This window comes from Grammomys surdaster, unplaced genomic scaffold (assembly GCF_004785775.1).
Source record: "Grammomys surdaster isolate TR1022 unplaced genomic scaffold, NIH_TR_1.0 149, whole genome shotgun sequence".
NCBI lineage: Eukaryota > Metazoa > Chordata > Mammalia > Rodentia > Muridae > Grammomys > Grammomys surdaster.
The window spans coordinates 12,771,520-12,779,925 of record NW_021604607.1 but is presented as its reverse complement, the minus strand read 5'-3'; positions in this window follow the sequence as shown (position 1 = coordinate 12,779,925).

The window sequence follows — 8,406 nt, the reverse complement described above, 5'->3', positions numbered from 1 at the left end:
ACATACATACACACATACATACATACATACACACATACATACACACACATACATACATACACACATACATACATACACACACATACATACATACACACATACATACATACATACACACATACATACACACACACATACATACATACACACACACACACATACATACATACATACATACATACATACATACAGAGTTTGTACTAAAAAGTAACCTCAGATGCCTTCAGATGAATTTAACTTATCCAGCTGCAGTTTGCCATTTGAATATTACTTATTCAACATTCAGGAAATTGGAAGTCAACAGAAACAATTTTAGAAGGGACAGACGTTCATTCTTTTTCATGTTTGGCAGTTCTGTACATTTTCTATAATAAATTTTAGTCATTTTTATCCCACCTCAAGATACACTTTTAAAGTCAAGTAGTTTTGAGCATGTAGTGTAGGACATTTGCTTCACGATTTCTCCCTATTTTGATGTGATTGTCAGTTCCTTTAATTTCAAAGGTATTTGATGTATGCAATTGACTATCAGAATTCAGATGTTTAAGGCTGCAAGATACCTGGGGAGATGATAGTTTCTGGATACCATAGTCGTACACTGGCTTACTCTTGGTAGATAGTCGGTTAGTTTGGTGCTGAATTGGATCTAATTTCTTGGCATAAGACTATAAGAAAGACTAATACAGGAAGTCTCTCTCAGCTAGGAAGATTACTATAACCACCTATGATGGTTGGTTTTATTCAACTTGATAGAACTAAAATCAGCTATAATCCTCAACTGAGGAATTATCTAGATCAGGTTGGCTTGTGCTCATGTCTCTGGAGGATTGTCTTGCTAACTGACCCAGCCCACTGTGGGTGGCACCATTCCCTAAGCTGGTAAAGAGTAAAGCATGCTAGCTTGGGTATAAACAGAAAACCAGCAAGCAAGGATCCATTTGTTTATTCTCTTTCTGCTCTTGAGTATCAAGGTGGCACATTAATTTCATAACCTGGAATTGTAAGCCAAGTAAACCCTTTCCTACCCTAAGTTGCTTTGGTCAGGCTGTTTTATCATGGCAACAGAAATGAAACTAGAACACCATCCTATCGGCAGTGGCTGTTGTGAGCAGACATGGAATAAAGGAAAGGAACTGTGGTCAACAAAGTAGGAAAGTTGGGATGCTAAAGGGTAGGAGATCACTGCACCCCTGAACGTCTTTGCAACATTGCTTGCTGCTTTCTTTCTTCCTTGTCGTCTCATCTACATACTCTGTAGCCAAGAGGAATAACCCTCAGACCTACCAGGATGGTCTTTCAGCATCGTTCCTGCTACTCCCCTTTCCTCTATAAATGCTGTAAAGTGTTGGTGGCAGGCCTTGTCCCCTTTTCCCCAAGAGATTAAGAGCCATTGATAGAGCCAATTGCAGTAGTTTTTTCTCCTTGAAACAGCAATAATACATGATAGTAGAAACGTCTTCATGGAGAAAAGAATGATTGAGCACATGATTTCAGAGGGGACAGTCTGAGGTGGCCCATAGCTTGGTTAGTTTTTATTGTCAACTGAAGTCATCTGGGAATAGGGAACCTCGATTGAAGAATTGTCTCAATCAGAGTGGCTTCTGGAGACATGATCTTGATTCCTAAAGTAGGCTTTTTCTCTTCCTTGGTGATGCAGATATAGGCTAGAATAGACCAAAAAAAAAAAAAAAAAAAAAAAATCAAAGCAGGTTCATTAGGAGGCAGCTCTCATGCAGGTTCACTGATCTCACAGGTGGTGGTCAGTGAAGTTACACATCCGGGCTAAAGCAAGGGGCCTTTATAGAGCTTTGGCGAGGAGTGATGTTAGGAGCTGGGATTGTGTCCACACGTGTTCAAAAACTGAGCCCCTAGATGGATTTTCTTGGGTCGGTTGTTGGAAACAGGGAGACAAGGAATGATGACATGTTAGCCCGGAGTTTTCTCCAAGTTGATGGGGGAGTTTTCTCTGTGGGGCCGTGGTTTGGAGGAAGGAGGGCAGACAGGGTTTCCCAGCTAAGCAGAGTATGAGCAGGGGTTCCAGCCTAACGCTGATTGGTTCAGGAGGGCCCGGCCCACTGTGTCGGTTCCATTCCTACACAGGGATCTGGGCTGTAGAAGAAAGTTAACTAATCACGAGCCTGAGGGCAAGCAAGTAAGCAGCGTTCCTCTGTGGTTTATCTTTCAGTCCCCGCTTGAGTTCCTACCCTGACTTCTCTCAGTGGTGGACTGTGACTGTATGACATAACACTCTTTCCTCTCCGAAGTTGATTCCGGTCATGGTGTTTATCATAGCAACCGAAAGCAAGCTACAACAGCAGGGGTGGTATGACAGAGTTCATCCACGGGGTGGGAAGATCACGGCTGGTGTGGCTGGGGCGTCTTACATCTTAATGGACCAGGAGACAACCTGTGGCTCCAATATGGGACCAGGCATAAAACTCAGGCTTACCTCCTCCTGGTAGACTCACTCACCGCCCAAAGATTTCACAACTTCTCAAAAAGTACCAAAAAGTCTGTGATCGAGTGTTCAGATACTGCTCGTGATATTTCACATTTAAACCACCAATATCACCTTTCTACTACCTATCCTCAACCTCACACTTCCAAGATGTGCTCCATACTGTTCCCTCTCCCTAGAACAGTGATTAGCTTTTTTCCTTAAGATTAATCTACAATTCCACATCAAGGATGCTCTTTCTTGCACCATTTACTTGTGTAACACTTTGTTCCTTTATGATTTATTTGTTCATACATATTTATCGAATACATGGCAATATGTCATATAATATGACAAGATCCCAGCCTTGGGACGACCTTTAGTTTAGGGTAGGTAATGTGGGAAAGGACTGAAACGCCAAGAGAAACATATAAAAATTTTAATGCAACGTGATCTCTGGGGAACTAATCCAAGCGACTGGGCCTGGCATGCTGGAGCTACTTAAGAATAAGTGAAGTTGAATGAATGAAGTAGTTTGGAAGTTCCATGAGCCTTTGTCTCTCCCACTGGGGAGCATCTTTGCCCAGACTGGGTGATTTCCTGCCTTAGGGGAGTTTTGTAGGGTTATAGTGATATGACAGAGGCTTTACCAATGAGAATTACAAGAGGAAGAGGCTCATATGACCTTCAACTAACCTGGAAAGCAAGGTTGTTTCCTTGGGACAGCAGGAGAGGTATCTGATCATCAGGGACAATTTGACTATCAGGGGGAAAACTGGTAGGAAGATGTGGGAGGTATTTGTGTCCTGGTTATGTTTGTTTGTTTGTTTGTTTGTTTGTTTTCAATTTGCTCAATATTGTGAGTCTTATAATGTTTTGTTTTCTTAAAAAAACTTTCCTTTTTTCATAATCAGATAAAATGAGTATCTATTTCTAGTAACAAAGAACCTTGACTGCTGCATGGATCTACTCTCCTACTTGTTCTGGGCAGGAGCTGCTAACTTCACTGACTTAGCTCCTCCTCCTCTCCCTGTTCTGCTCCCCACCCCATCCCCTGACCTGTATTAGTCTCTCTTCTTAATTCCTCTGTAAGCTCCAAGGAAGAATGACAGACAAATACACAGTGATTTACAAAGGGTTAGAATGTGGTCCATCCTGAAGTTTTAGCAGGTAAAAGGCATCTGCTATGCCTACACATACATAAAATAGCAAGAATGATAATGAGATAAGGTTTTAAAATTCAACTGCACTGTAATGTTTGGTTAAGACCTTAGACGAAGGTGTCTGAAAAACACATTTTAACTAAGTCAGTCAAAAAATGAATCAACTTTTTTTTTTTTTAACACAACTGCTAGCCACTTGGGGAAAAGCTACCACTAGCCATGATCACAGACTGATTATTCAAACCACTTATATGTGCATGATAATTGCTTCAGATGAGGCTTCTTTGAACATATAGTTCAAAAAGAGAAAATTCAGCAGGAAATGGTTGCAGAGGATACATAAATACTGTCTGTAGAACATTGCTTGCTAATTAGTGTTTACAACAATGTACTCCTAATGTACCATTGAAATTCTAAAGATGCAACCTTATGCTCTCATTCAGACTCACTTCCTGTTTACATATTGTCTGGCCTTTAGTTATACAGTGCAGGAAACCATTTTTTTTTATGTACAAACATAGTCAAGTATTTCTAGTACCTTTTTGGAATAGTGTGTCATGTATTTATTTAGTGCCTGTTTCAAAACACTGAGCTGTTTAATGGGATTTTATTTGTTTAAATGCACTTTGAGCCTATAAAACTGTTTATATATCTGATAGACCCCTTGAATGCCCTAGTTAGAAGAGAGTAGGAAAATTGTTTCTTCAATTTATCTGTAGAATGAATGACTGACTCAATGTGCAATTTTCTTCAATTTACTGGAATGAGCTATATTGCCTAAATAAAACGAAGCTATTTTCTTCTTACAGTTATATGCACATTAATGCAGATTGTTATTTTAATATTCCTTTTCCTTGCTGCACTATGACTGTGGTTGTGTAAATTGTTTTCCTTTGGAGTTTAGCTATTATTTTCTCTTTAACCTTCTCTTCTTCTGTTACAATGTTAGTGTGTGTGTTCATGTGCATGTGTGCATGTGTGCGTGTGTGTGTGTGTTTGTGTGTGTGCGCATGTGTACGCGTGGGTGCTCACACTAGCCCACGTGCGTCATCCAGAGGAGAATTGTGGATCTCCAGTGCTGTATTTTCAGGCATTTGAAGGCTACTCAGCTCCAGAATCCAAACTCTAGTTCTCATGATTGTACCTCAAGTTCTTTTAGCCACTGAGCTGCCTGTCTGTGTTGCTCTGGTTGGCTTCAGAATCCTGCACTCACGCTATTCTTTTGCCTCAGCCTTGGATTGCTGGAATTTAGTAGTATAAGCATTCACTATAGTGCCTGATTCTGTTTCTATTTCATCCTTTAAAGAAAACCACTGAAGCTAAAACACCAGCAAAGATGCTGTATTTTGATATTTCTCCTTTCACTTTCCTTAAGTCTTCTTTCCTTATCATAGGTGCTCATTTTTTTTTGCATGTTTTCTCCATGGTGTTTTAAAAACCAAATCACCATAAAGGTCAAGAAGATGATCTACAAATAAACAGAAACAAGTAGGGAACGTGTTTATTTTCTTAAAATACTGGTAGAGTGCTCTGGTTTATATGAGTGGCATTTAGCAGAATGAACTCTGAGTATTTTGTTAGGCAGTCAGCTTAATTCTGTCAGCTCTCTCCACACTTGACACAAAGTGTAGAATGAGGATTATGTAGCAAGAGAATTTACATGTTGCACACCTTTTATTTTTCCTTGTGTTGAAGTGTAACAATTTCTTGCAGCCCATGGGTATCTGTGCTGCTCTGAAAATTAACCTTTAGCACATTGAAAAGTTCTGATGTATGTTCACACACAATCTGCCATGTCTTCCACAATTTTCTTTTTTAAACTTGCAATTTAATAATTAAATAGATACTATGCATATAATGGTATATTTTAAAAGGATGAGTATGAGTTATTTGGCAAAGTAGAAAAATAATTTTGTGCCAAATAAAAGCAGAAATGGCTTTTCTTTATTAAATACTTCTGTAATGGGACATAACATTGTTTGAACCTAAGTAACTTCTAGATCATAATGACATTAATATCTTTGATTTATACTCATAGCTTTATGTTTTTATTAATCTAATTAATTTTGATACTGTTCATCTCTTGCCTCAAAAGCTGTAAAAATCTAATGGAGCCAGGCTGAGAAAAATAACCTTTTTTTTTTTTTTTGAGACAAGGTTTAATTTCTGAGCCTTGGCTACTATGTAACACAGCATGTAGCCCAGGTTTGCCACAACTTGTGGCACTATTCCTTCCTTGGCCTCATAAGTACTTAGATGATGTGTGTGTACTGTCGTGTCCAGCTGCAGCACCTGATCTTCTCTGACATCACTTGTGATAGTTTCATGTGACACAGCTCTGTTGTGATGTCAGGTGACACAGCTCTGTTGTGGTGTCATGTGACAGCTTCGTTCTGATGTCATGGGACACAGCTCTGTTGTGATGTCATGGGACACAGCTCTGTTGTGATGTCATGTGACACAGCTCTGCCAAGAGAAGCTTTGCTAGCTCTACTGAAAAACAATTTTACTTTTCTTTAAAACTACACAGCTGCCTGTGGTATTGCACCTACCCCCTTTTTTTATCTTGAATGTACAAATGGGAGTGTTTTTTTTGCTACAACCAGACATCTTGGAATCATGAACCTCTAAACAAAGCAAAATAAAACAAATTCTAACAGGAATGGAGAAAAAAAAAAAAAGAAACTTGGAAAGAATCTGGATCCTTAATAACATTATTGGTCCCAGAGAGTATCCACCCTTTCTTGGTAAGCAAACAGTAAATGTTGCTACAGCTTAACCCCCTGTAAGTCAGCAGTTCTTGTTGGGGTTGCATATCAGATCTCTTGTGTATCAGGTATTTATATTACAATTCATAACAGTGCAAAATTACAGTTTGGGAATAATTTTATGGCTTGGCATCACCATAACATGAGAACTGTATTAATGGGTTGCAGCATCAGGAAGGTTTAGAACCACTTGATAAACCGTCTTTATTCTTTGCTTACAGAAACATTCTGAATGTAGGCGAAAACTACTCTGGATTAAACTCATAAACTGGATGTAGATGAAACATTTTCCAAAATTCTGGTGAAAGCTTTGAAACAATTTGCCTTACCATACACCTGTTATACAAGTCTACACTATTTCACATAAAACATTCTGATGCCAACTATATACAACATATTTTATATATAATATGTATCAGTTTTGCATCTATATTAATATTTTTATACATTCAGTGTGATAACATTCCATACATAAAAAAATCAGTTATCCAGCCATTGAAAAAATACTTATTAATTCTACACTAGAAAATTGTTTTAGGTAAACATATGGAGCATATCAGTGAACAAAACAAACATCTTTATTCTTAAAAATGCCCATTCTTTTGGCAGGATTAATATAGTAAAAATGGCCATCCTGTCAAATGCAATCTACAGATTCAATGCAATCCCCATCAAAATTCCAACTCAATTCTTCATAGAGTTAGAAAGAGCAGTTTGCAAATTCATTTAGAATAACAAAACACCCAGGATAGTGAAAACTTTTCTCAACAATAAAAGAACTTCTGGGGGAATCATCGTCTTGGATCTCAAGCTGAACTACAGAGCAGTAGTGATAAAAATTGCATGGTATTGGTACAGAGACAGGCAGGAAAGGAAGATCAATGGAATAGGATTGAAGACCCAGAAATGAATCCACACACCTATGGTTACTTGATCTTTGACAAAGGAGCTAAAACCATCCAGTGGAAAAAAGACAGCACTTTCAACAAATGGTGCGGGTTCAACTGGAGGTCAGCATGTAGAAGAATGCAAATTGATCTTTTCTTACCTCCTTGTACAAAGCTCAAGTCCAAGTGGATCAAGGACCTTCACATAAAACCAGATACACTGAAACTAATAGAAGAGAAAGTGGAGCCTTGAACATATGGGCACAGAGGAAACATTTCTGAACAGAACACCAATGGCTTATGCGCTAAGATAAAGAATTGACAAATGGGACCTCATAAAATTGCAAAGCTTCTGTAAGGCAAAGGACACTGTCAATAGGACAAAATGGCAACCAACATATTGGGAAAAGATCTTTACCAGTCCTGCATCCCATAGTGGGCAAATATCCAATGTATACAAAGAACTCAAGAAATTAGTCTCTAGACAATCAAATAACCCTATTAAAAATGGGGTACAGAGCTAAACAAAGAATTCTCAGTGGAGGAAACACGAGTGGTCAAAAAGCACCTAAAGAAATGGTCAACATCCTTAGTCATCAGGGAAATGCAAATGAAAACAACACTGAGATTCCACTTCACACCAGTCAGAATGGCTAAGATCAAAAATGCAGGTGATAGTAGATGCTGGAGAGGATGTGGAGAAAGAGGACACTCCTCCATTGTTGGTGGAACTGTAAGCTGGTACAACCACTAGGAAAGCAGTCTGGCAGTTGCTCAGAAAATTGGACATAGCTGAGGATCACTCCTGGGCATATACCCAAAAGATGCTCCAACATATAACAAAGACACATGCTCCACTATGTTCAGCCTTATCTTATGGAGCCTGACATATACAGAGGCAGATGCTCATAGCTAACCATCCTTAGCTAACCAGCATCGTAAGCTAACCAGCCTTATCTATAATAGCCAGAATCTGGAAAGAACCCAGATGTCCTTCAACAGAGGAATGGATACAGAAAATGTGGTACATTTATACAATGGAGAACTACTCAGCTATTAAAAACAATAAATTCATAACATTCCTAGGCAAATGGATGGAACTGGAAAATATCCTGAGTGAGGTAACCCAATCACAAAAGAACACACATAGT